This window comes from Delphinus delphis, chromosome 17 (assembly GCF_949987515.2).
Source record: "Delphinus delphis chromosome 17, mDelDel1.2, whole genome shotgun sequence".
NCBI lineage: Eukaryota > Metazoa > Chordata > Mammalia > Artiodactyla > Delphinidae > Delphinus > Delphinus delphis.
In genome coordinates this window covers 74,447,766-74,473,990 of record NC_082699.1, presented here as the reverse complement: position 1 = coordinate 74,473,990, position 26,225 = coordinate 74,447,766, and the positions used below count along the sequence as shown (strand labels likewise).

The window sequence follows — 26,225 nt, the reverse complement described above, 5'->3', positions numbered from 1 at the left end:
GCACGACTAACTGAAAGCTGTAAACTGCCCACGGGTTCCGCTACAGATGGATACAGGTACATGGCGGTACAGTCGCACAATAGGATTTAAAAAAAAAAAAAAAAAAGGGCTTACCTGGTGGTGCAGTGGTTGAGAGTCCGCCTGCCGATGCAGGGGACACGGGTTCGTGCCCCGGTCCGGGAAGATCCCACATGCCGCGGAGCGGCTGGGCCCGTGAGCCATGGCCGCTGAGCCTGCGCGTCCGGAGCCTGTGCTCTGCAACGGGAGAGGCCACAACAATGAGAGGCCCGCGTACCACAAAACAAACAAAACAAACAAACAAACAAAAACCCCTGTAAATTGATGAGTCTCACAAAAAGTCTACTGAGTGAAAGATGCCAGGCATGAAAAAGTACAGGATACATGTATATACTTTCCATCAAGTTAAAAAACAGGGAAAACACATATGTACTGTTACAAATCAGGAAAGTAGTTACCTTTTGGGAGAGGTATGATCGGATAGGGTGAGAGGGCCTCTATCATTCTGGTAATGTTGTGTTTCTTGATCTTGGTACTGGTTACACAAATGTGTTCAATCTGTGAAAATTCACCCTAATCATTTGTGTATTATTCTTTATTTTGAATTGATTTTGGGGGGGGCCACACTGTGTGACATGTGGGATCTTAGTTCCCCAAACAGGGATTGAACCCGTGCCCCTCACTGCAGTGGAAGCGCAGTCTTAACCGCTGGACCATCAGGGAAGTCCCTGTGTACCATTCTTGACATATGTTATATTTCACCATCGAAAAAAATTGGAGTGTCTTCTCCTGCCTCAAAATGCAATTTGGAGTCCTAAGTTTTCAGTACCCACTCAGCAGTTCCTGGAGGCACTGTGCAAACACACACTCACACCAGCACACATACAAGTGCTGTCCCACTTTCACGTGCCACGCAGGAAAACACAGTGACATATTCATTCACACACATGCACACACATGTATGTATGCAAACATGCACATACAAAGCCACACACCCATGTGTGGGTTTTCTCCCGTGTGTTGTGACGTGCCTGTGGTCCCAACCTTCACCCCCTCCCCAGCCTTAGCTGCTAAGCTCTTCTCACACAGGAATCCTGTGTCTTCTTTTTTGTCCCCTGCTGGGCCTGCCTCTGACACACAAACAAACAGTTGAGTGTTTAATGCTGACACATGCAGCGTGCAGAGTTAAAAAGCTTTGGCTCTCAGAAATCTCAACACTGGAAATGACAGCAGGTGGCTTCCCCTGGAAATCGTGCGTGACCACGTCCTGCTCTCTCCACAGCTTAGAAGAAAAATAAACAAAGGCAATGAAAACACTTCCGGATGGGTAAGGTAGTCTGTCCTGGTAGCAGACACTCTTCCTTCTTCATAACTTATGCGGCTTCATCGAGGAATTCACTCGTGCACAGATTGTAAGAAGCTGAAGAAAGATCTCAAGTCAGACCTCTGGGTGGAGAAAGAAGAAAACAGGAAGAAAGAATGAAGGAAGAAGAGAAAAGAGCAAAAGAGGAGGCGGTCAAAGGACAGAAGCAAAGGTTTGAGCGTTTTGTCCTGCCAAGTAAGTTTGGGAAGAAATCATGACCAAGTATACACTTAAAAATCTTTGTGGTCAGTGATAAAGTGCATTGACTTTTTTTAAATTTTTTATTTTATATTGGAGTATAGTTGATTAACAATGTGCTAGTTTCAGGTGTACAGCAAAGTGATTCAGTTCTACAAATACATGTATCTATTCTTTTTCAAATTCTTTTCCCATTTAGGTCATTACAGAATACTGAGCACAGTTCCCTGTGCTATACAGTAGGTCCTTATTGGTTATCTATTTCAAATATAGTAGTGTATACATGTCAATCCCAAATTCCCCAACCCTTCCCCCCTAGTAACCATAAGTTAAGTCTGTGAGTCTGTTTCTGTTTTGTAAATAAGTTCATTTGTATCATTATTTTTTAGATTCCCCACATAAGCAATATCATATGATATTTGTCCTTCTCTGTCTGACTTACTTCACCTAGTATGAAAGGATACATGCACCCCAATGTTCATTGCAGCACTGTTTACAAGAGCCAAGACATGGAAGCAACCTAAATGTCCATTGACAGATGAATGGATAAAGAAGATATGGTACATATATACGATACAATGGAATATTACTCAGCCATTAAAAAGAATGAAATAATGCCATTTGCAGCAACATGGATGGACCTGGAGATGGTCATACTGAGTGCACTGACTTTTTGACGTTCTCACAAAGGGCAGTCATAGAGCACACAAAATCAGCAACAATGCCATTTAAATTACAAACCACCACCATGCCCAATATGGTTCCAGTACACAGCACTCTTGCCCGGGTTGCCACATCACACCAGACAGTGAGCAAAGTCAGGTCACAATGATGACCGCTCAATGGAAATCTTGTGGATCTGCCCTTGCTTGGAGGTTTCTAACCTCTCCCACATTGCTGGGCTTTCCCTGGAGATGTTTCACCTGTAGTTTTGTGCCTGGTCCTCTCAGTGACCATGTGTCACCCACCTTTTTCCTCTCATACCTGCCTTAGCTGATTGCCTGGGTCTCTGGCCAGACTCTGATGTCTCCATCTTCAAGGAGCTATAGGCTCAGGTCGCTCTACCGAATCCCTGTGAAACCACTTCCTGTTGCTTCCAGGGCTCCACCTCCTCTAGGTCTGGTCCACCACTGGCATCTAAAGGGTGAGAGATGACTCCCAAAGCGCTGCCCGTGGCCAATCCCAGCAGCATCCCTGGAGAGCAGGCCCTATCACATATTTTCTTCTGGTCTCTGAGAAGCCTTTCCCAAGACCACCAGGTTTCTCCGTGCTCCTTTAGTATTTGCTACATATGATGATATCGTTCAACCATCAGAGCATTCTGGCGAGGAAGGGATACTGTACCTTCTTATAAAAAGAAGAAAACTGAGGTGCAAAGAGATTGACTTTCCTGGTGTCACACGATGGTGAAATGGCTTCAAATTTTGACCCCACAACATGTTTGATTCATCATGACTTAGTGCTTGTAGCCAAAATGGAATTATTGCTCACTTTGTCTGTCTTCCAGAGCAGATGATAAACTCCAGGTCTATGTCATCTTTTGGTTCAAATTACCCATTCCACACCCCAAACAGCAGCATAGACCGTGCAATCTGGTTAATCTTTTTCCATGTGGCTAAACCCCATTCAACCTTCAGGGATTACTTACTTAAACATGATATTCTTAGGGAGCCCTTTCCTGACTCTTGCCTTACTTTAGGATCGCTGGTTATACCGTCCCATAACTCCTTATATGTCCCCTGTGATAGTACTCGTTGTGCTTAATTGTAAAGATCAATGTCTTAAAGAAGGGAGTGTCTGCCTCATTCACAAATGCAACCCCAGTGCCCATCCCCTATCTCAGCGCCTGGCACTAAGCATGTACGTAATATGTATTTATGTAAGACAGAAGTATTCTGATGCGTATAATAATTACTCTGGAAGTTTATTTAAAATGTACATGTGTCAGATTCTGTGGATCTGTGATGTGACCCAGGAACTTGCATTGGATCAATCAGTTTTCAAATTTCGATGCTGAAAGATAGTTTGCATATGTTTATTGAGTGAGTTAATCTTTAGGTGGATGAATGGGTAGATTGATAACAATGAATAAATATTGGGTTGGCCAAAAGCTTCATTCGGGTTTTTCTGTAAGACGTTACGGAAAAACCCTAACGAACTTTTTGGTCAACCCAATTACATCCATTAGCCATTTAATTAATGAATGGACAAATAAATATAATGCCGAGCTGAAGCGACATCTGAGGTTACATTGACCCCATTAAGATGCATTTTACTCTTTCCCGAGTTCAGCCTAGTGGGTCTTCCCTTTGACATCTCTTTAAAGCAAATGCTCTGGGATGAAGAGTTCTCTCATAATCATCATCATTATATTTTACTCACCTCACCAACACTCCAAATGAAGCCTTTGCACTAAATCTTTACAGAAACAAACAGCTGGGAGCTAGGAAAACTCTTAATCAACCTGAAAGGAAACACTATGTTGCCATTTAAATAACTATCACCTCCCCACATGTGAACTCCTTAAGACCAACACTGAATAAATGCAGAGAACACATCTATTAGCTGAAAATGAAGAAAATAGTACTTATGAAATGAGTAATTTGAATTCGATGAATGTTTATAAATGTGTTTATATATGAATTGAATATTAACTTATAGCTTGAAAGGGTTTAATTCACCTTGGAATATTGTTTTGGAGCACAGGAAATATAACCAGTTCACAAAGGGAAAGGCAAAGGATGTCAGCACGCACAACTGAGGTCAATTAATTAGGCAATTTGCATACATTTGAACGGTTATTTTCGGAGCCTTTTATTTTTTTTTTTGACATTTGGCTCTTCCACTCCCATATTGTGTTTTCAGCATTCTATTTATGCAACACGTCAATCACTCAGCCACTCTGAGTGCATCGTGATTGGCTCAGGCGCAGCCCTGGAGGCCACCGTCTTCCCAAGAACTAGTTATCTCTGTACAAAAGACATAATAACTTGTCCAAATAAGCCCTAGAATGACAAGGAGGGAAGTCAGGTTTCAACCAAACCAATGAATTTGATATAGATGCATAAAATATTGGTAAACAGCTACTGGGATACAGTAGAAGCTCAGTAATTATTTGTTGAGTGAGTGAATAAATGAATGAGAGCTAGCCTGGATTTCAAGAATCATTGAATGCAGAGTTTTATAAAGTTATTGCAATAGCATCATTTAAACCTTTTGAAACCCACACCTTCCTCAACAGTGCTTTAACCCTCTATATGTTGCACTGAGCCACGTCTCAGGAAGATTTTGTGAAGCCTTACTGTATTCCAATGACCTTATAAAAATAAAATGTATATTTAATATGCTTTTACAATGAGTTATTTTGGTCCTTCGGGTTTTGAAAATTCCCATGAAGGATGCTCCACCCTCCCAATATCAAGGCAAAATTATAGAGGGTCCTAATGCGAAGTCAAACAGCTAGTTAATCAAATAATGATAAGGTTAACCAGATAGACAATGATACCTAACCTCTACTCCCTGACAACAAATGCAGAAGGAGGCCACTGGTAATCAGATGTCCAAGAACTAGGAGTCAGCCAAGGGAAGAGTAATCGCACCATCAGGAGGGAACCCCATCCTTATAGGTTTGTAATGTATCCGATTGTGCAAAGCGCTATTATACGTCTCACTCAATGTGAGTTTACGAAAGAAGCGCGGAAATGTCGTTGTCCTCATTTCGAACAGGAGGAAACCTGCTCTTTTTATTGGAGTGGGATATTCAAAGCATGATCACTGCTACGCTCAATTCTGATCCTCAGGCTTGCTCTGCCTTCAAGGCTGAGAAATGGTACAGAGAGCAGTGCAGAAAGAAAATCCATCCATTCCGAGTGGGGTTTGCACTTAGTGTTGCTGGGTCAGCACCCACCGTGTGTCATGACTGTGAGGAAGGTATTCTGCCCATCCCACACACTTTCCCTAAATTTTGGAAGATATATTAAGTATTTAACTACAGACAGAGCCTCTCTTTCCACAGAGGGAATAAGAACGAAGAAAATAATGCTAGGAACAATCACTGTTTATACTAACAGCAAAAAATTAAGGTGTGTAGGGCGAATAGTAAAGCATGTCTTTCCAGTAGTTTTGGTTAGGTGGAAGTTTAGACAGAGCCTGATAGAAATATATTCTCCAAATGAGGAGGCTGGAGCGAGTGTCTTTGAAAGGAAAATAAATAATTCATGAGATGCGTTCTACTACACTGACATCAAACTTTGCCCACTCTCCAACTTCACCAAGATCTTGATCTAGGTAATCTTTCCTATTATCCTATAAGCCAAATAGTTGGCATGCAAGTGCTGCGTTTGGTGACGTGAACCATTGAGAGTGTAGTGGAAAGGCCCTGAAGTTGGAATTACATCATTTTGTTAAAGAGTGGTGAGTTAATATATTAAAAGCCTGCAATGTACCAGGCATTGTACTAGGCTCATTGGCATACATTATCTAATTGAATTGTTATAATAACTCTTTGAGAAGCAAATTATATCCAGTTTCATTTATTTTGCAATCACGGCTCAAGGAATGTTTAAGTGTGTCCAGTTTCCCTTAGGCAACAAGCAGCAGAACCAAGACTTGAGCTCAAATCTCCCCAACTCCAAATCCCAGATTCTCGCCTTCGGCACCACTACCTGGTAACCATGGGGGTCCACTCACACGGCTCCACTGAATACCTTGAGCGCTGATAACTTAGGACCCAGGGGAGTAGATTGCTTATTCCAGGCACTGAGAAAGTAAGACCTGAGTCTAATTTTCCTGAGTCTGAGAATTCACAGCCTGCTGGCAGAACAGCCATTTCCCAGAAACTGGAAAGGAATGCTCTCCCCAAGCCCCCCGAAACAAACACACAATTTCCCCTAGTTGTAATCTCCAACTTTCCTTCCCTTCCGTCCCACTTTCCATTCACTACCTGTCGTCCCTGACCCACGCCCCACGCCTTCCCAGTCTACGAAGGCGACATGGCACAGACAGCAGGCTTAGTTTTGGAATCAGATAGAAGTGGCGGCTGAAAGGCTGATTCCCTGTGGGATTTTAAGCAAGATGAGCTCTCTCAGGCTTTTCTTCCTCATGCATTAAACAGGGAAAATAATGTTTAAACTGAAGTATTGTGAGTGTAAAGTGTCTGGTTTACAAAACTGAGCTATTATTTGTACAAATTGAACTATTACTGAAGTTCAATTCGATTCAGCAAACACTGACTAAGGGCACATTACATCAGATGACAACCAGGGTAAGATTTGGCTATTAGACTAAGTAACTCCCAGTTCAAGCCACCAACCCCAAGAAAAAGGAACTTCCATGTCATATTCCTGCTCACGCTCTGCTCTCTTACGGTTGTATTTGTCTCCTGTTCCCTGCCTCTCACAGGCCCTGAGCACCTGAGGCATCGCACTCTTCCTTGGCCCTGTCTCAAATTCCTTCCTTGGTTCGAATCGCCCGTGGCGTCTGGATTTTGCTAGTCTCCAGCTGCACCCTTATCCATCCTCGCCCGGGGCGTGACACCATGGTGCTCACTCTTTGGAAGGAGATTCACCACATTTGCACTCAAAAAACCATCCAAGGAGTTCGGGGCTAGGCTCTGGGGATTCTGATGAATACAGTACTAATTTCTGTATTCAGAGGAAGTATCAAATGTGCATGCTTTCACTGACCTCTTACAGATTTCTATCACGAGAGCTTTCCTTAGAAATAGACACCAGTGCAAATGCTCTCATCCCAAGGCTAGCTGGGATGCCCTCATTGTTCAGCTCCACAAAAAACCCCTCACAGGTCTTTAATAGCAAATACTGTAGTTTAAGTTGCTAGTTTGGGTAGTTCTTTTTTTTTTTTTTCTGTCTGCCTGTCTATCTAATTTTCTTTCTTTCTTTCAAAGACAGAATAGGAGGTAGACAGAAAACCAGTATCTGAGAATCTGTTCACCATCCCTCACTTCTGAGACAGACACCTTGGTCCCCCAAAACACTCCTTTTCTAAAGGCTGCAGAATGAGCCAGTCTCTTTCACACAGCTCTGTTGATTCATTCGCGCGGACAAATGTCAACCAAAACGCTCATCCATTCTGAAAAATAAATCCCAAGTGAAGATGCACTACCTTATCTCCAATCAAAAACTACCTAAAATTTTGACTAAACCAATTTCACTGAGGTTTGGTCATTTGAAGCTAAAATATATTTTCTAAAGTCAAAATCCAAGCAACTATCAACCATAGGAAAAGGATATTAACACGTTCATGTTTAGTTTAAGATTCGATATAAACTCTAAATTTGTCTTTATCCTGATCAAATTTTATCCTTTGTAACAGGTGTTTTCATAGGAAACAAATTTCTATGGACTAAGTATTGCTTCTAAATATTATATTGTAGAAAAGCCAGAGTCATCAGCTTTTAATTCAATTAGCAAATTGAATGGCAGAAACTAATCAACTTTATTAAAAGGATTAGGTTTATTAAATATTATGAAAATTTAAAGTTTGCTAATTATGAAACTAAAAAGGGTAATTATAATAAAACATGATCAGATTTGACGATAAAAATCATACATCAGATATAGATGAATTATTAAAGCTTTAACTCAGGGAAACTAGTTAGCGTGTGGTTTTGAGCTGTAAGTGTTTTACCCGTTCATTCATTCATACACTAGTGATAGATCTACTATGGTCTACACTCCACGTTAAGGGCTGTGCAGAATGCAAGAGAAGGACTCACAGTCCTTGTACTCAAAGAATTCCCACTGAGTGGGGAAAATGATTCTTGGGTTATACAGTGGCGCCTAACATGTAACTCTGTAGTTCCACGGAGTCTTTCTTAACCTTATCCTTGTGGTGGAGTAAACTCCTGTAGGGAAGACCTGTTGTATTGGGAGGGATGACGTGCTCACCAGGAGAACTGCTGTAGAGTAAGGAGCTGTGGAAGTGGCGAGCCCATGGGAAGGGAGGAAGGGACATGTAATGTACACATGCATGTTTTGTACATGGATATATACATATACATACATGTACATACATAGATTTATAAAATCTGTCCAGTCCAAAGGTCAGCACCAAAGACAGAGTGCACCATACTAAACCCTTACCTGTAAGAAGGAGACACATGGGCTCAGGAGGAAAAGAGTTTTTCTCCTGATTTCAGGAGAAGCTTCTGTCTTGAAGGGAGAGAAATGCCCCAGCTAAGGCTAACATAGTAGTCATACTGCTTCATTCTGCTTTGTTTCTGCCCAGCAACCTTTACCTCTTCAACACCAGCTCCTTTTTCTCTTGGGGGAGCAATCCTATTCCCTCCTACCTTGTGGTTTGTGGCAGAAAGTATTTAGGGCAGGCTAAGCCTTGAACGTGCGTTGACTCAAGACCCAGTGCTTCCCAACCAGAGCACTTCCCTGGGATTTTGCAGAATGGGAACTAGTCCAACACAGAGATAACTTAGCCTAGAAAGTGCCTGGGTTTCCCGTCCCATCTTCAGAAGAAGACCATAGCTCGTCTGTGGGAAGAAGCAGAGGCACTGAAGGAAGGAAAAGTACTGCTACTCATTAGGTTTCTGGTTATTTTACTTATTTAACTTATATATATTAAGCTGCATCGTTGTGACCACCTAGAGGGGTGTGATAAGGAAGGTGGGAGGGAGACGCAAGAGGGAGGGGATATGGGGATATGTGTATACATATAGCTGATTCACTTTGTTATATAGCAGAAACTAACACAACATGGTAAAGCAATTATACTCCAATAAAGATGTAAAAAAAAAAGCTGCATCACTGCTTTCCAAATTTTAATTAGTTGATCCAAAATAATTATACTTTCGCCTAATATATTTTTAGTTTGTTTTCTGTCATTTGTTTTTTGGGGTTTTTTTGGGGGGGAGGTCATTGAATTTGATTTAAAAAAAAAACCTGCTTCATATGCCCCCGAAAGATAATTCAGAAAATTTGTTTTTACAAACACATACACAACACCTTCTATGTGCCAGCGCTCAGAGTGGAAATTGAAAACAGATTCAGCTCCTAGTGAGGAAGATAAGAACAATGAAAGAGAACTGTCCTATTTTAACGGTATAATAAATGGGTCTGATACAGTCATGAATGCCGGGGAAGGATTCCAAGGAAGTGTCACTAGAATTGGGGGGTCTTGGTGCCCCTTCCAACCCTAAGTTTTATTATTCCCTAATTTCCGAGGGAGGAGAAATGTCAAACACTTCATATCCCATGTCACTTAAGGAATAAAGGGTAGTTTTCAGTTTACCTCCATCTTCCCTCTAAGGCTTGCTGGTTCTTTCAACAGACACTCCACATCTAACTTGATTTTCTCGAGTTTGCTAAATGGCCACCGTCGGCTGATTGAGCCGTTTCTACTGATTACCAGGGGACTTGAATGAAAATATGATCAATAAGGTAATTCCTTACAGCTGTCAAATTCATAGTCTTTCCCAAGAAACATATGTGCTTGAATTCAGCATCTCAGCTCAACTTGGTACTGGTACATGACCTTGGACAAATTATTTCACCTCTCTAAACCTCAGTTTTCTTATCTATAAGATGGAGGTGGTGACATCTTTTTTTCAGAGCTTTTTAAACTGTAAATATCATACAGAATCTCTTAACATAACATTTAACACACAGAGTTCAGTAAATCTTAGCTAACTCTGAGACAAATTGTTGGTGGAAAATCTTAAGGTTTGAGATTTCTGGTCATTTAAAATGTTGCCTCAAAGCCCATCATTCTGAATTTGTCATGCCTACCATCAATACCCAGCATGAGAAGTCTCAGTTCAGAGGTTTCAGTTCATATTTACTGATGAGGCACAAAGCAGTGATTGGTTTCCTATGATTATACACACGCATGCACACACACATAACTTATTACACAAATATTTACCTCACTCCTTCTATGTACAAAGTTTTATAGGCAATAAAAAGATAAATCAGATATGCATCCTATTGTCAGGCACTTAAATTCAAGCAGGGGAGATAAGAGACATGAATCACTGGAATGTAAGGTTGCAACAGATAATAATAGCTACAATTTACTGGACATCTGTGTACCTGGTACTTTTCATCTGCCAGTTCTGTTTCAGAAATCAAACTTTCTTTTTCCTAAGGGGAACTCTTTTTTCCCCTTCCCACATTCCCTGCCTTGGCCAATACAAAAGGGATCTTCCCTGACCCCTTGTACACTTTCAGAGGTACTGGGGAAGACAATGAAGTACCAGGAAGGATGCTGGAGTTTTCGGAAAGTGGGGTGCTTCCACTTTCTCTCCATTCCTGTTCTCCTTGGTCTCCAGGACAACAAAGAACATTTAATCCATTGGACAAAGTTACCATCGGCTGCCTAAAAAAATAGGATAAATTCCACCACTTAGGTCTCTCACTCTTTGCCTTGTGGGTCAATGAAAAAGAGGATGCATTCTCTTACCTGCCATGTAAATCCTATTGGAGCAGGACTAAAGTTCTGCCTTCCAACCTTTCCCTCCTCCTCTTTCTGGGGTTCCACTTCTGTCTGTGACCTTGTCTTAGCCACCAAAACCAAGTGAATTATTCTTTGGAACTGTAATGTTTGATCTGTATATTTTTATGTTACTGCCATGTGGGAGGCAACCCTGGAGACAGCAGAGTGGGTCGGGAGCTGGCCTCACCTTCAACTTATTGTTTATTAAGCACCAGGAATTGGGCTGTGTGATTTCCACACAGGATGCTCACAACAGCCCTAAGAGGAGGCTAGTAAGAGGTTCCACTTGACCAAGACATTTCTCCGGGTTCAAAGGTTCAATCTGCAGAGTAGAAAGGTGCACTGACAGTGATTAAGGGAGCAGGATTCATAAACAAATGAGGAGAGAGGGAGGAAAGAAGGGAGGAAGAAAGGTGAAACTTTCAACTCATGCTCTTGTAAAAGCCCTCTGTGAGACAAGGTGTTATCACTGCAAAACTTTTTGCTTCTCTACAGACCTATGACTAAAATCTCCAGGGGAAGGTCAGTCCCATTAAATTTTCGAGTATTCTCTGAGCACTTACAGCATTTTACACAAAGCATGTTGCTCTGAAAGTTGCATGTGACCATCTACAATAATATGCACCAGAGAATGAGCAGTGGGCCAGACCCAAGCCAGTGGTCAATAAATGGTAATTATGAAGAAAGTTTTCTGGAGCAGAGTGGGCGTCCAACCCACTGCGTACATCTTTCAGGATGCTACAGAGAAGTCAGAATTGATGAGTTTCAAATTTGATTTCAAATATGCAGAGTAAACACAGAAACAGAGATCAGGTAATAACAACTCAGTTTGTTTTTTGCGGTACGCAGGCCTCTCACTGTTGTGGCCTCTCCCGTTGTGGAGCACAGGCTCCGGATGCGCAGGCTCAGTGGCCATGGCTCACGGCCCCAGCCGCTCTGCGGCATGTGGGATCTTCCCAGGCTGGGGCACGAACCCGTGTCCCCTGCATCGGCAGGCGGACTCTCAACCACTGCGCCACCAGGGAAGCTCAACAACTCAGTTTTGAATAGCCCTCTACAGTTCACTGAACAATCCCACACCGGCCATCTTGATTCTCACCCCAACCTTACGAGACTGGTAGATAGGATATAACATATTTTTTATTATTTTCAGGAGCTCAAAGAGCAGAAGGGTATTTCCCAAGATAACAGCATTTCAAAGTGGGAGAGCCAGGGTCTAAGTTGATTCTGTGATTTTTATCCAAAAAGTCAATCCATGCAAGCCAACAAGAAATTGCAATTATGTCAATTGTGCTGTCCCACATTTGTGTTTAGATAGCCTGGGTTATTTTAAGAACAAACGCAGGGACTCCCTGGTGGTCCAGTAGTTAGGATTTCGCCTTCCAATGCAGGGTTTGTGGATTCTAGCCCTGCTCAGGGAGCTGAGACCCCACGTGCCTCCGGCTAGAAGGCCAAAACATAGAACAGAAGCAACATTGTAACAAGTTCAATAAAGACTTTAAAAATGGTCCACATTGGGCTTCCCTGGTGGCCGCGCACGGTTGAGAGTCTGTCTGCTGATGCAGGGGACACGGGTTCGTGCCCCTTTCCGGGAGGATCCCACATGCCGCGGAGCGGCTGGGCCTGTAAGTCATGGCCGCTGAGCCTGCACGTCCGGAGCCTGTGCTCCGCAACGGGAGAGGCCACAACAGTGAGAGGCCCGCGTACCGCAAAAAAAAAAAAAAAGAGGAAATCCAAAAATATCTAGAAACAAATGACAATGAAAACACGAGGACCCAAAACCTATGGGTTGCCGCAAAAGAAGTTCTAAGAGGGAAGCTTATAGCAATACAATCCTACCTCAAGAAACAAGAAACATCTCAAATAAACAACCTAACCTTACACCTAAAACAATTAGAGAAAGAAGAGCCAAAAAACCCCAAAGTTAGCAGAAGGAAAGAAATCATAAAAGAGATCAGAAATAAATGAAAAAGAAAGAAGCAATAGCAAAGATCAATAAAACTAAAAGCTGGTTCTTTGAGAAGATAAACAAAATTGATAAAACATTACCCAGACACATCAAGAAAAAAAGGGAGAAGACTCAAATCAATAGAATTAGAAATGAAAAAGGAGAAGTAACAACTGACACTGTAGAAATACAAAGGATCATGAGAGATTACTACAAGCAACTCTATGCCAATAAAGTGCACAATCTGGAAGAAATGGACACATTTTTAGAAAAGCACAACCTTCCAAGACTGAACCAGGAAGAAACAGAAAATATAAACAGGCCAATCACAAGCACTGAAATTGAAACTGTGATTAAAAATCTTGCAACAAACAAAAGCCCAGGACCAGATGGCTTCACAGGCGAATTCTATCAAACATTTAGAGAAGAGCTATCACCTATCCTTCTCAAACTCTTCCAAAATATACCAGAAGGAGGAACACTCCCAAACTCATTCTACGAGGCCACCATCAACCTGATACCAAAACCAGTCAAAGATGTCCCAAAGAAAGAAAACTACAGGCCAATATCACTGATGAACATAGATGCAAAACTCCTCAACAAAATACTAGCAGACAGAATCCAACAGGACATTAAAAGGCTCATACACCGTGATCAAGTGGGGTTTATCCCAGGAATGCAAGGATTCTTCAATATATGCAAATCAATCAATATGATAAACTGAAGGGAAAAAAAACATATGATCATCTCAATAGATGCAGAAAAAACTTTCCACAAAATTCAACACCCATTTATGATAAAAACTCTCCAGAAGTAGGCATAGAGGGAACTTACCTCAACATAATAAAGGCCATGTATGACAAACCCACAGCCAACATCATTCTCAATGGTGAAAAACTGAAAACGTTTCCTCTAAGCTCAGGAATAAGACAAGGTTGCCCACTCTCACTCTTATTCAACATAGTTTTGGAAGTTTTAGCCACAGCAATCAGAGAGGAAAAAGAAAAAGGAATCCAAATTGGAAAAGAAGAAGTAAAGCTGTCACTGTTTGCAGATGACATGATACTACACATAGAGAATCCTAAAGATGCTACCAGAAAACTACGAGAGCTAATCAATGAATTTGGTAGAGTAGCAGGATACAAAATTAATGCACAGAAATCTCTTGCATTCCTATACACTAAGGATGAAAAATCTGAAAGAGAAATTAAGGAAACACTCCCATTTACCACTGCAACAAAAAGGATAAAATACCTGGGAATAAACCTACCTAAGGAGACAAAAGACCTGTATGCAGAAGACTATAAGACACTGATGAAAGAAATTAAAGCTGATACAAACAGATGGAGAGATATACCATGTTCTTGGATTGGAAGAATCAACATTGTGAAAATGACTATACTACCCAAAGCAATCTACAGATTCAATGCAATCCCTATCAAACTATCAATGGCATTTTTCACAGAACTAGAACAAAAAATTTCACAATTTGTATGGAAACACAAAACACCCCTAATAGCCAAAGCAATCTTGAGAAAGAATAACAGAGATGGAGGAATCAGACTCCCTGACTTCAGACTATATTACAAAGCTACCGTAATCAAGACAGTATGGCACTGGCACAAAAACAGAAATATAGAATCATGGAACAGGATAGAAAGCCCAGAGATAAACCCACGCACATATGGTCACCTTATTTTTGATAAAGGAGGCAAGAATATACAATGGAGAAAACACAGCCTCTTCAATAAGTGGTGCTGGGAAACTGGACAGCTACATGTAAAAGAATGAATTTAGAACACTCCCTAACACCATACACAAAAATAAACTCAAAATGGATTAAAGACCTAAATGTAAGGCCAGATACTATAAAATGTTTAGAGGAGAACATAGGCAGAACATTCTATGACATAAATTACAGCAAGATCCTTTTTGACCCGCCTCCTAGAGAAATGGAAATAAAAACAAAAATAAACAAATGGGACCTAATGAAACTTAAAAGCTTTTGCACAGCAAAGGAAACCATCAACAAGATGAAAAGACAACCCTCAGAATGGGAGAAAATATTTGCAAATGAAGCAACAAAGGATTAATCTCCAAAATATACAAGCAGCTCATGCAGCTCAATATCAAAAAAACAACCCAATCCAAAAATGGGCAGAAGACCTAAATAGACATTTCTCCAAAGAAGATATACAGATTTCCAACTAACACATGAAAGGGTGCTCAACATCACTAATCATTAGAGGAATGCAAATCAAAACTACAATGAGGTAACACCTCACACCAGTCAGAACGGCCATCATCAAAAAATCTACAAATAATAAACGCTGCAGAGGGTGTGGAGAAAAGAGAACCCCCGGCACTGTTGGTGGGAATGTAAATTGATACAGCCACTATGGCGAACAGTATGGAGGCAATCCCACTACTGGGCATATACCCTTAGAAAACCATAATTCAAAAATTGCTGTTCATTGTAGCACTATTTACAATAGCCAGGACATGGAAGCAACCTAAATGTCCATCGACAGACGGATGGATAAAGAAGATGTTGTACAGATGTGGCACAGATGTGGCAATGGAATATTACTCAGCCATAAAAAGGAACGAAATTGAGTTATTTGTAGTGAGGTGGATGGACCTAGAGTCTGTCATACAGAGTGAAGTAAGTCAGAAAGAGAAAAACAATACCATAATCTAACACATATATATTGAATCTAAAAAACAAAAAAAATCATTCTCAACAATGTAGGGGCAGGACAGGAATAATAACGCAGATGTAGAGAATGGACTTCAGGACACGGGGAGGGGGAAGGGGATGAAGTGGGATGAAGTGAGAGAGTGGCATGGACATATATACACTACCAAATGTTAAACAGATAGCTAGTGGGAAGCAGCCGCATAGCACAGGGAGATCAGCTCGGTGCTTTGTGACCACCTAGAGGGGTGGGATAGGGAGGGTGGGAGGGAGACACAAGAGGGAGGAGATATGGGGATATATGCATATGTGTAGCTGATGCATTTTGCTATAAAGCAGAAACTAACACACCTTTGTGAAGCAATTATACTCCAATAAAAATGTTTAAAAAAGAAGAATATCAATTGCTGTGTTAAGGACAAATGAAGAAACAGTTATGATTTAGTTTCATAAGCTGAAAAGTCATGTGCCAAAGTGAAGAGCTTTTCTTTTATGAATGGAACTGCTGATGTTTTCTACACCATCTATTTTAATACTCATAACAAGTGGGATGACGTCATACCCTGGTGCCGGTAAGGAGACAGCGCTTCAGAGAGTTGTCTCGTTCAAAGCTGTGCACATGTAGCGAGTTACGTGGGGGAGTCCAGATTCCGAACCCATCCCTCGATGCGAAGCCCAGATGGATTCCCCAACTCCTCTGCCAAAAAGAGAGAAGGCGCTTACGGCACTGCATCGCTTTGGGTCATCAGAGGGCCAGCTTCGTGCACAGGAAGGAAAGCGCACACATGAGAGCTTCCAGATCAAAATGTCCCTCCTGCTTAGCAGGGAGAGGATGGCTCAGCTCTTCCTGGGAAAGGGACTGTGAGAGCTCAGTAGTATAGCATTATAGTATTTGAGTCAGCCGGCCTTGCTCAAGCCCCGATCCACGACCCCATCAGCTGTGCTACCCCAAAACTCAGATCCTTTCTATGTGAAATGAAATTAATGCAACTACCTACTTTATGATGCTGCTGCGAGGATTAAGGTAGACATTTCATGTGAACCGGCCAAAAGCGGCTGCCAGCCAGTGAGCCCTCAGGGAAAGTTACATAGTAATCGTGCTGTCAGCGTTACCAAGAAGCTCAGGGTGCCACACTCGCGTGTATCGGGGAGAGACCCAGTGTGTGCAGTCAGGAAAGGCTCCCAAGGAAATGACATTTAAAGTAAGATCTGGAGAAGGTGTGGGGATTAGCCAGGTGAAGAGTTCTGGACATGTTTCCTAGAGCACGCCAAGGAGAAAGGATGCCATGAACAATAACTTAGGCACCAAAAATCTTGGTGCAAATGAAAGACCTAGAGGTAGGTAGAAGCAAGGTCATGAAGGGAATTTGAAGCTCAGTTATGGACTTTTTCTTTTTTAAAGAATGTGTCCTGCACACAAGGCAAGTCCCTGAAGGGCTGTAGACTTGCTTTACCTGGCATCTGACGATGGATTTTTCCCAGCTCGGGAGGCTGTTTATTCCTGATTTGAAGAGTTCTGTCACTCAGGCATATAAGTCATGACAGTACATCTCCAAAATGTATCCCCCAGTTGTGCCACATCCCTTTTCTCTGTGACCATGAACCTAGCACAATCTCTTTTCTGGATTTCTGCAGCAACTTCCCAAACTACTTCCCCACACAACACCCCCGGCCCCAGCTCAATGCCTAACGCTCAGCAAGCACGGTAATCTCTCTAAAGCACAATCAGATTATATCCCTCCCTGTTTAAAACCATCGAATCATTTTCCTTTCTACTTAGGAAAAAAAAATCCAAAATTCTTACCCTGCTTTACACAGTCCTACCTAAACTAGATTCTCCTTTTTTAACCATTTCCATTTGAAAACCTGTTTCTCAGGGAGACTTTTTCTGACAACTCTAGGTAAAACAGCTCTGGATTTTCCCTCTTCACATAACAAAAATCGTTTCTCTCTACACATAATTCCTGGTATAGTTTTAAGAGGTTTTATCAGTATCCAGACCTATCTCCTGAATTCATCTGTCTACGTGCTTGTCATTTGTTTTCCCTCTTGAGCAGATAAATTCTGCTGGGCAGGAATTCTGTCTAATCTGCCTCTGTGTCCTCAGCACAGGGAAGAATTTATGGCACAAATTAGAGAGGAAATTTTGGTTTGGTTACCCACTGAGTGGGTATTTCTTCCGATTCTTACAATCAACATTTAGGTTCCCAAGTTGATTTGTTCACCTTTATGTTCGTTTTAAACCCTCATGTACCACAAGATTGATTATGAGACAATGAAGCTATGATCATTCTAAATCCCAGATCCTCTTGGGTCTGAATTCATCTGGTTGTTACTACTATTTTTTTTTTTTTTTTTTTTTTTGCGGTACGCGGGCCTCTCACTGTTGTGGCCTCCCCCGCCGCAGAGCACAGGCTCCGGACGCGCAGGCTCAGTGGCCATGGCTCACGGGCGCAGCTGCTCCGCGGCATGTGGGATCTTCCCAGACCAGGGCACGAACCCGTGTCCCCTGCATCAGCAGGCGGACTCCCAACCACTGTGCCACCAGGAAAGCCCACTACTACTTCTAATGATCATCATCACCATCATCACCATCATCAACACCATCACCATCACCATCATCATCATCATCATCACCATCATCACCATCATCACCATCACCATCATCACCATCACCACCATCATTACCATCATCATCATCACCATCACCACCACCAGCAATCTTTATCAGCACAAACAACACCACCATCCTATAATAATAGCCGCTTCTAAAAACACATTTCATGTGCCAGACATTCTGCCACTTTCTTATTTAATCTTCACAATGAGAGAATGTTCACACCATTTTCTTTATTTTTCAGATAGAGAGAGAGTGGCTCAGAGCTCAGAAATCTCAAATGGGTTGTTCAATCACAGAGCTAAGGTGTGGGCAGGTGGGTTTCAAGCCTAGGTTGGCTTGAACCCAAAGGCAGTGCTTTCCACAGGGCAATCATGCTCTCTCTCATTTTATTCCAGATTATCTCATTTCATGATTATTGACTAGACCCCAGCTCATCACTACCCTTTGGATTTTTTAAAAACTCATTTCATCCCACTCTTTCTTCTGTAAGGACTGTGGCTTGGAATTGACATCTGGCTCCTGTGCTCTCAGCCACCCTGGGCAGAGTCCTCCTGACTCTTACCATGAAGTCCTAAAACCAAGTCCACCCTAATTCTCATTCCAAGTGGAAAACTTGAGAATATGTCTGTATAACTGGATTGGTGAAATCGAGTTATTAAGACACATTCACTGATGGGCTCTCAGGGTCCACACATGTTTTTTTGTTGTCTACACTAAGTGCCGTCTTAATTTCAATACAAAAGATTGAAGCTCAGAGAATTCAATGTCTTGATGGGCACATCCATCAGAGCCGCTGACTGGCAAGACCCTGCTTGCCAATTCCCTTGAAAAGATTTCTTAATAGAACTTAAGAGATCTTCTTGAAATGAGTGTGATGGGATGGTGCTTTTTGCTCTCATCACTTTAACCACATTAGAGCCGAGTGCATTAAGCCTCGCTTTTGGAATTGCACCAATAATAAGCTAAAGAGCTGCAGATTTGAGTTAAATCTTTGACATCTCAAGAGGAAAAAAAATCGTCAAGAAAAACATGCCTCACATTTTCTCTCCCTTGTCAGACAAATTGGTATTCTGTTGATCTTGTTTTTGAAATATCTTGTATTTCAAGCCATTAGAAAGAGAAAACACTTATTTATCATCACTTTCCTATGATGCTTAGATGTGCACTGTCAAGGGTGATTTTTCAGACATAATCCAGCCATGTGAGGATTGCTATTTGTGTTAATTAGTATGTGACAGATTGGATTTCTCCAGAGGGCCTCCCAACTCTTGTGGCTTATTTAAAGCAAGGAGAAATGAATTTTACTGTGCAGTAAGCGATTATGGGCCTAACATTTCCTCTGTACGACCCCTTGCCCTAAGTGGTTTTATAAGATGTTTATCTCAGATGTGGCCAAGTGTGTTTTCATGTGGTCCGGCTTCTTTCTCAGGGCCCATACAGACTGTCTCTTAGCTTCCATTTTGAAATCCAAAATTCTGAAGGCTGAAGGTTTTTTATAAGTATTTTGCAATAAAACATTACCTGACTTGACATGAGGCTTTTTCTAGTCTTTATCCCTTTAGTGTGGATGGGTTTGTTGGTTACTGCATAAATATTTATATTTCTTCTCCATGACCCCACTGAGGACATGACCTTTCTAAAATTAAGGGAAATAAAGAAAGGAAGAGGAAGGAAGGAGGGAGGGAGGAAAGGAAGGAAAGAAGAAAGGGAGGGAGGGAGAGAGGAGAGAATTCTAAAGCACAAGCCCTAAAACTTCCAGATACTGATTGAGAAACTGTGCCTCTATGTTGATGACACCATATGGATATACAAGTAGTTTTCATCAGTATTCAACCGTGAGTTCTACTGGTAGATTGATGACCAACTGTCAAGTTGGTAAAAACCCCAACCTTGTCTTTGGTCTCTAGGCAACCTCTCCTCCCTTCACTGTCAACATAGAAAACCTCTTCTGTTCTCCATAACCAAAAAGTCTCACCATATTGCAAATCCCAAATTCACTCCTCTGACATCTTCCTTGTTTCCCTAACACAGTAATCTGCACTGCTCTCCAGGAGAACAATGCAGGTAGCTTTATCACATTCGAACTTTGACTTATAGTTAATTGCATGTCTCCCCTACTTGACTACAGAGTTTACTCATACACTTATATTATTTATTCATTCATGCAATTATTCAAGTTTTAATGCCAGTCTTATACTGGGTACTTTTATAATTTTGTTTTCCGATTAGTCACTGCAAAAACCTTTAACACATTATTAATGCCTCAATTTTTACAGAAGAAAAACTGATAACTGAGGTTCAGAGAGTTTAGACAACTTAAGGATTGTAAACTGTATACTTAGGATTTTAACTCAGGTCTTTCTGACCCAAAAGTCCATGGTTTGTGGATACTACACAGTGTCTGGGGGACATATCGTCCTATTTGCTTTGTTTTGGTCATGCTATAATGCACTACTGAAGTGGTTTTTAAATAGGTAGTTAGATGTATTACTCATTTTTTCCATTAGATGACTCAGAGGAACACAGAGATCTCCTGCCTTGCTCTGCCTGATACAGTTAAGGAATTATGCCCTCGTCTTAGATTTTGACTTATTGTCTCCTGTACTGACCACGTGTGTTGACTTTTCCTTTTTATGCATGTTCCAAAAGGAAAGATATTATCTCAAAGTAATGCCACTTAAACACAAGAGAATGTATTATTTTTAGTTTTAAGGATAACTTTATGACTGGCTACTATGACAGTCAGCTGAGAGTAAGGCCTCAGACGCTGCTCAGTCAGGGGCTTGCATCTCCCCGAGCACCCTACCTCTGACGCTGCAATACAATTAGCGTGAATCTATTATTCATCCCCCAGGATATAGTCAAGAAAGGGAGTCTAAGGCTTCTGTTAATCCAACCTGATTCTTTGTGTGGGTAATTTCCACAGTTCTCTTGCAAGTGGCTTTTTTTGCTCAACATCATATAATGCAACTCATCTTTGCTGATATGCGTAGTGGTGATCTGTTCTGTTTCACTGCTACATGGTATTCCATTGTAAAAGTGTACCACATTTAATTAATCCATTTATAGCCATTGCATATCAGGTTTTTCTAATTTTCTTCTGTTTTTTTTTTATCTGCTTATCCATTCATATATTCAACAGATAGTCACTGAGGGCCTATCCAGTGACAAGCAATGTTCTAGGCACTTTGGAAACAAGAGTAAACCAATGCAGCAGTGTCCTTAAGGAGCTTACATTCTCGAGTAAAGAAGGAAACAAAAATAAATGTGAATACACAGTGTGTCAGATGTGGAAAAAAAAATAAAGTGGGACGAGGGGAATAAGGATTGTTGCAGTTGGAGAACACAGTGTAGTCATGTATTACGTAGCATAGTCAGGGAAATCTTCATTGATAAGGTGAACTTTTGTATAGAGACCTAAATCTGGTGCTCTCTGGAGAAGACGTTATCCAAACAGGATGCAAAGGCCTTAAGTAAGTAGGATTTTGGACCATCTGAGGCACAGTAAGTGGGCCATGGTGCCTGGATCAGGGTGAATGAGGAAGAGTGGAGAAAATGAGATCAAAAATGTTACAGGGAAGCTAAGACAGGTAGGGCTTAATGGCCCAAGATAAAGATCTTTGCTTTTGCTCTAAGTGGGATGGGAAGTCCTTGGGGAGATGTGATGAAAAAGAGTGGCATGATACGAATTATTTTTTAATAGAGTCACTCTGGCTGCTGTGTTGAGTGTGAACATTAAAAAAGCCAGGGATGAATCAAGGAGTCTGGCTGGGGGGTATTGTGAGAATCAACTTCAAGAATGATGGTAACTTGTACCACTGTAGTGAGAAGTAATGCAGTTATAGAAATACAGTAGTATACTGATATATTAGCAGGTTTGATTTTTCATACCTCCCTGTGTCCATGCTGACACTGACTTTGGACTTTATATTTGACTTATTTTGGCCAACAGGACAGTATCAGATTGAGATACACAGGAGACTGAAAAACTGCTTATGTATTTCTGCTTTCTGGTCACCGTAATATCAACATGCCTGGACAAGCCTGCTTGAGGGATGTGAGAGACGTGTTGAAGAATTAAATCGTTGAAGCCCAAGCCAGATGACCACAAACACATGAAATGAAATAAGCCAAGCCAGGTCCAAATCATCAAAACTGCTCTGTTCATCTGCAGGCTTCTCAAAAATAGTAAATCATGATGGTATTAAGGTTTGGAGTAGTTTGTTATGCAGCATTAGCTAACTGATATAATGCATAGAAAGAGCAGATGTGCTGGTGGGAATCTTTTCTGTTTACTTCTATTTGTTCATAGGTATAAAAAATAAGGACAGTGACTGAGAGTGAGGATTAGGAATGGCTTTTGAGGAGGTTTTCGAGTGAGAAGATCTAAATTATTTATCTAGAAGAATGAGAGAGAAAACAAACAGCAGAATTCAGTAGAATAATGTATACTAAGATCCCAGTTGGGGTTAATGCTTAAAACTGTAAAGGGAGACAGGGCATTATGCCTGTGTGTTTTTCTTCAGACATACTGAGCTGCATGAGATAGGAGGCAAAGACTCGGATTTAGCCAGGCTTATTTTAGTTTTGTTTTGGAAAAAGAAGGAGATGGTGTCAGGAGTCAGCACACATTTTCTGTAAAAGGAGATACAGGAAACGTTTTAAGCCTTGTGTGCCAGAGACTCTCTGTAGTGACTACTGAACTCTGCCATTGCAGCATGGAAACAGCCACAGGCAATACATGAACAAATGGTATGGCTCTGTGTTTCCAATAAAACTTTATTTACAAAACACATGACCAGCCCCAGGTCTAAAGACTTGAGGGTATTCAGAAGGGAGTGATTATAAACTCAGTCCCTCTAATCAAATTGGGAAAAGAGGAGATTATTGAAGACATAAAGAATGAACACTCTTACACACATCGATTGGTGTAAATGTGTGTGTGTCGAAATGTTACTCACCTCGTTAACACTACTGGGTAATGGCAACTTGTTTTCCTTACTATCTACACCATTTTATCCTTCCAGTGGCATATTAGGAAAACTCTAGTTTCCTCACATCCTTGTCAACAGTTAATATTTATAGATTTCTCTCTCTCTCTGCTAATTTTGGGATTATAAATGGTATCATATTGTCATTTTAATACAACATTTTCTTGGCTCACCATGTTTTCTGGAATCCCAGAACTGCCATCTTGTTCACTCTGTGGAATGGATGGATGTACAGAGAAGCTCCACACATGTGCCAGGCCTCTGCTCACTGATAGACCCCTGTAAGAGACAGACACATGGTTGAATCCAATGCACATGTCCAGGCCTGTTCTAGGCCCTGGCCAACCCTGAACAAGATAGGAAGTACTTTGTGGCTTGAGGCAAATTATTTGATGGAATCTAGAATTAAGTCATTGAGCTCAATGCATTACTTATCGGGAGACTTCAACATCATCTTAAGCAGCACCATGGTTCTACTTATAGTTATGGAAAGCGGCTCCTTCTGGAACTCCTATTTCTCAGTATTAATAAAAATATGAAACCCCCTGATGACTTGGATCTGCCCTTTATAGCATCTAGTTGCAGACGGGCTTACGGAGATGGTCTCAAGGCTAGCATGTCTCATAGACAGAAACCAATGAGTATTTTATTTTGTCTCTAATGCAAACTTCATGTGGCGAGCACTTTTAACAGTTACGGTATTACAAAAATAACTGCCCATTCTCAAAAAATTTAAAAACAAAGAAAATGACGAAAAATAAAATCAATGCATTCTGAGTTCCACCACACAGCAATGTTAATGTTTGATCATCCTGCGCATGGGTGTCTTCGGGGTCACAAGCGCAAACCACTCCCAGGATATATTACCTAAGATGTAGATGTCACTGTACTTTACACAGGGAGCATCGGCAACATGTAGTTCCTTAACCCCTTTCTTGTTATTTGTAAGACTTGGTGACACCTGGCTTGAGGTTCATTAGATAGTACCATCCCCTGTCCAAATGGTGGAGTTTCAGGGTCCCTCATAGAAATGATGAAAGCATGCATGGCTTCTGGAAAGACCCAGGAGGGATTCCTGCACTTGTCACTTACCAGCCGTGTCATAGTACGCTAGAAAGTCATTGGCTGAGATGTGTTGATACCATGCTATGTGCTGGTAATTGTTCTCAGTATCTTTGTGTTATTGCCTGTAATTCTCACAAGGCAATAAAGTCTCCATAACGTCTCCATTTTACACAGGAACATATTGAGGCACTGCGTAACACACCTTGTCTCAATTCCATTACCTGCAAAACAGGGTATATTAGTCAAGGTTCTCCAGAGAAACAGAGCCAATAGGATATAAATAGAGAGAGAGAGATAGGAGAAGATTTATTATGGGGACTGCCTCATATAATTACAGAGGCTAAGTCCCACAGTCTACCACCTGTGAGTTGGAGACCCAGGAAACCAGGGACGTCATTCAGTCCAGGTCCAAAGGCTCAGGAAACTGGACCTCTGATAACTGATAAGTGAGGGCAGGAGAAGACAGAAGTCCCAGATCAAGAAGAGAGCAGCTGAATTTGCCCTTCCTCCGTCTCTTTGCTCTATCTGGGTCCTCAGTGGCTTGGGTGGCGCCCACCCACCTTGGGGAGGGTGATCTTTGCTCAGTCTCCCAATTCAGATGCAAATGCTAATCTCTTCTGGAGACACGTCCTCACAGACACACCAAGAAAGAATGTTTTAACAGCTATCTGGGTATCCCTTAGCCCTGTCAAGTGGACACATAGAATTAACCATCACGCAGGGCAACAAGATCTTCCGAAAACTGAGGATAATATACAGTAATTAAGTCTAAACCACCAGGCAATGTCTCTGGCTCACAGCACATACTCAAGAACTATTCATTCCTTTCCTCCTTCTGTGGAGGAATCAGGCCTTCACAACTGATCCCTCTATTATTGGTACAAACTTCCAACTCAAAATACAAAAAAATTAAATAGAACTGCCCATGAGAAGAGAAGAGGAGAAATAAAGGTAACATATTCATTGTTCTCACAACCCTTTGATGTGACAGACAGGGACTCTTGCAGAAGTGATGCTCTTGCAGCGAGTGGGTCTGTCTGAGCCTGGCCATCCGCATTCACCAACCTCACCCTAGTCAAGCAGAAGACCCCAACAGTACTTGCCATGAAAATACAATCTTCCTAAAATAATGCAAAAGACAGAAGAGGTTTGAATGGGACACATGTCTGCAGCTGAGTGGTCCCAGAAGTGCACCCTGGACAAGGACTTGAGTGCATTGCATTTAGGTGGGAAAAGTTCTCAGGAAGCGCCATAAATGAATGGGGAATTGAGGTGAGGATGGAAGGCACACAGTGGATCATATACTCATGAGCAAGACACTGCTGCAAGCACGTCGGGGGGTCCATACCATCGAGGACTTAGAAAGACTGGACCCACTGCTGAGTTATCTCACCCAAAGGTAAGGATACTGGGTGTGTATCCACCACTCCTGTCTGTCACTGGTTGAGGGTTTTTCTCAGGGGAGTTGCTCCCCAGCATCCTGACTGCCTCTGCTCTGCAGTTCTGCCCAGGAAAGGACTCAGCTAAAGAGTCCCAGGTATTTGCAGCAGAAGGGCCTCAGGGTAAGGAAATGGTGAGTGTTGAAGGAAAAGGGACCAGACAGCAACAGCCGCTGCTGCAAATAAATAAGGCGACAAGTGAGTTTAATATAGCAAGACATAAACTGCATCCAGGACTAGCCTCACCACAGTTGCATTATAAATATTATTACCAAAATGCACGTTAAAACAAACAAACAAAACACTTCATCAGGTAGGTGGGGGAACGAAGAACAATTGTTAAACTGGGGGACATGACAACTCGTTGGAACAACTCAACTGGGCTTTCTTTCCTGAAGCTTTTTAAAAACTATGCAGTAG

General features: G+C 41.6%; 1 long non-coding RNA gene across 1 annotated transcript; it reads right to left on the bottom strand.

Moving 5' to 3' along the window:
• Positions 1 to 1,338: 1,338 nt before the first annotated feature.
• LOC132440392 (uncharacterized) lies at positions 1,339 to 24,498 on the bottom strand. Its single transcript, XR_009522564.1, has 4 exons — positions 24,394 to 24,498; positions 23,475 to 23,580; positions 16,253 to 16,387; positions 1,339 to 1,464 (listed from the first exon to the last, which is right to left on the bottom strand). It is a non-coding gene; the product is annotated as an uncharacterized lncRNA (long non-coding RNA).
• Between the last annotated feature and the right edge of the window lie 1,727 nt (positions 24,499 to 26,225).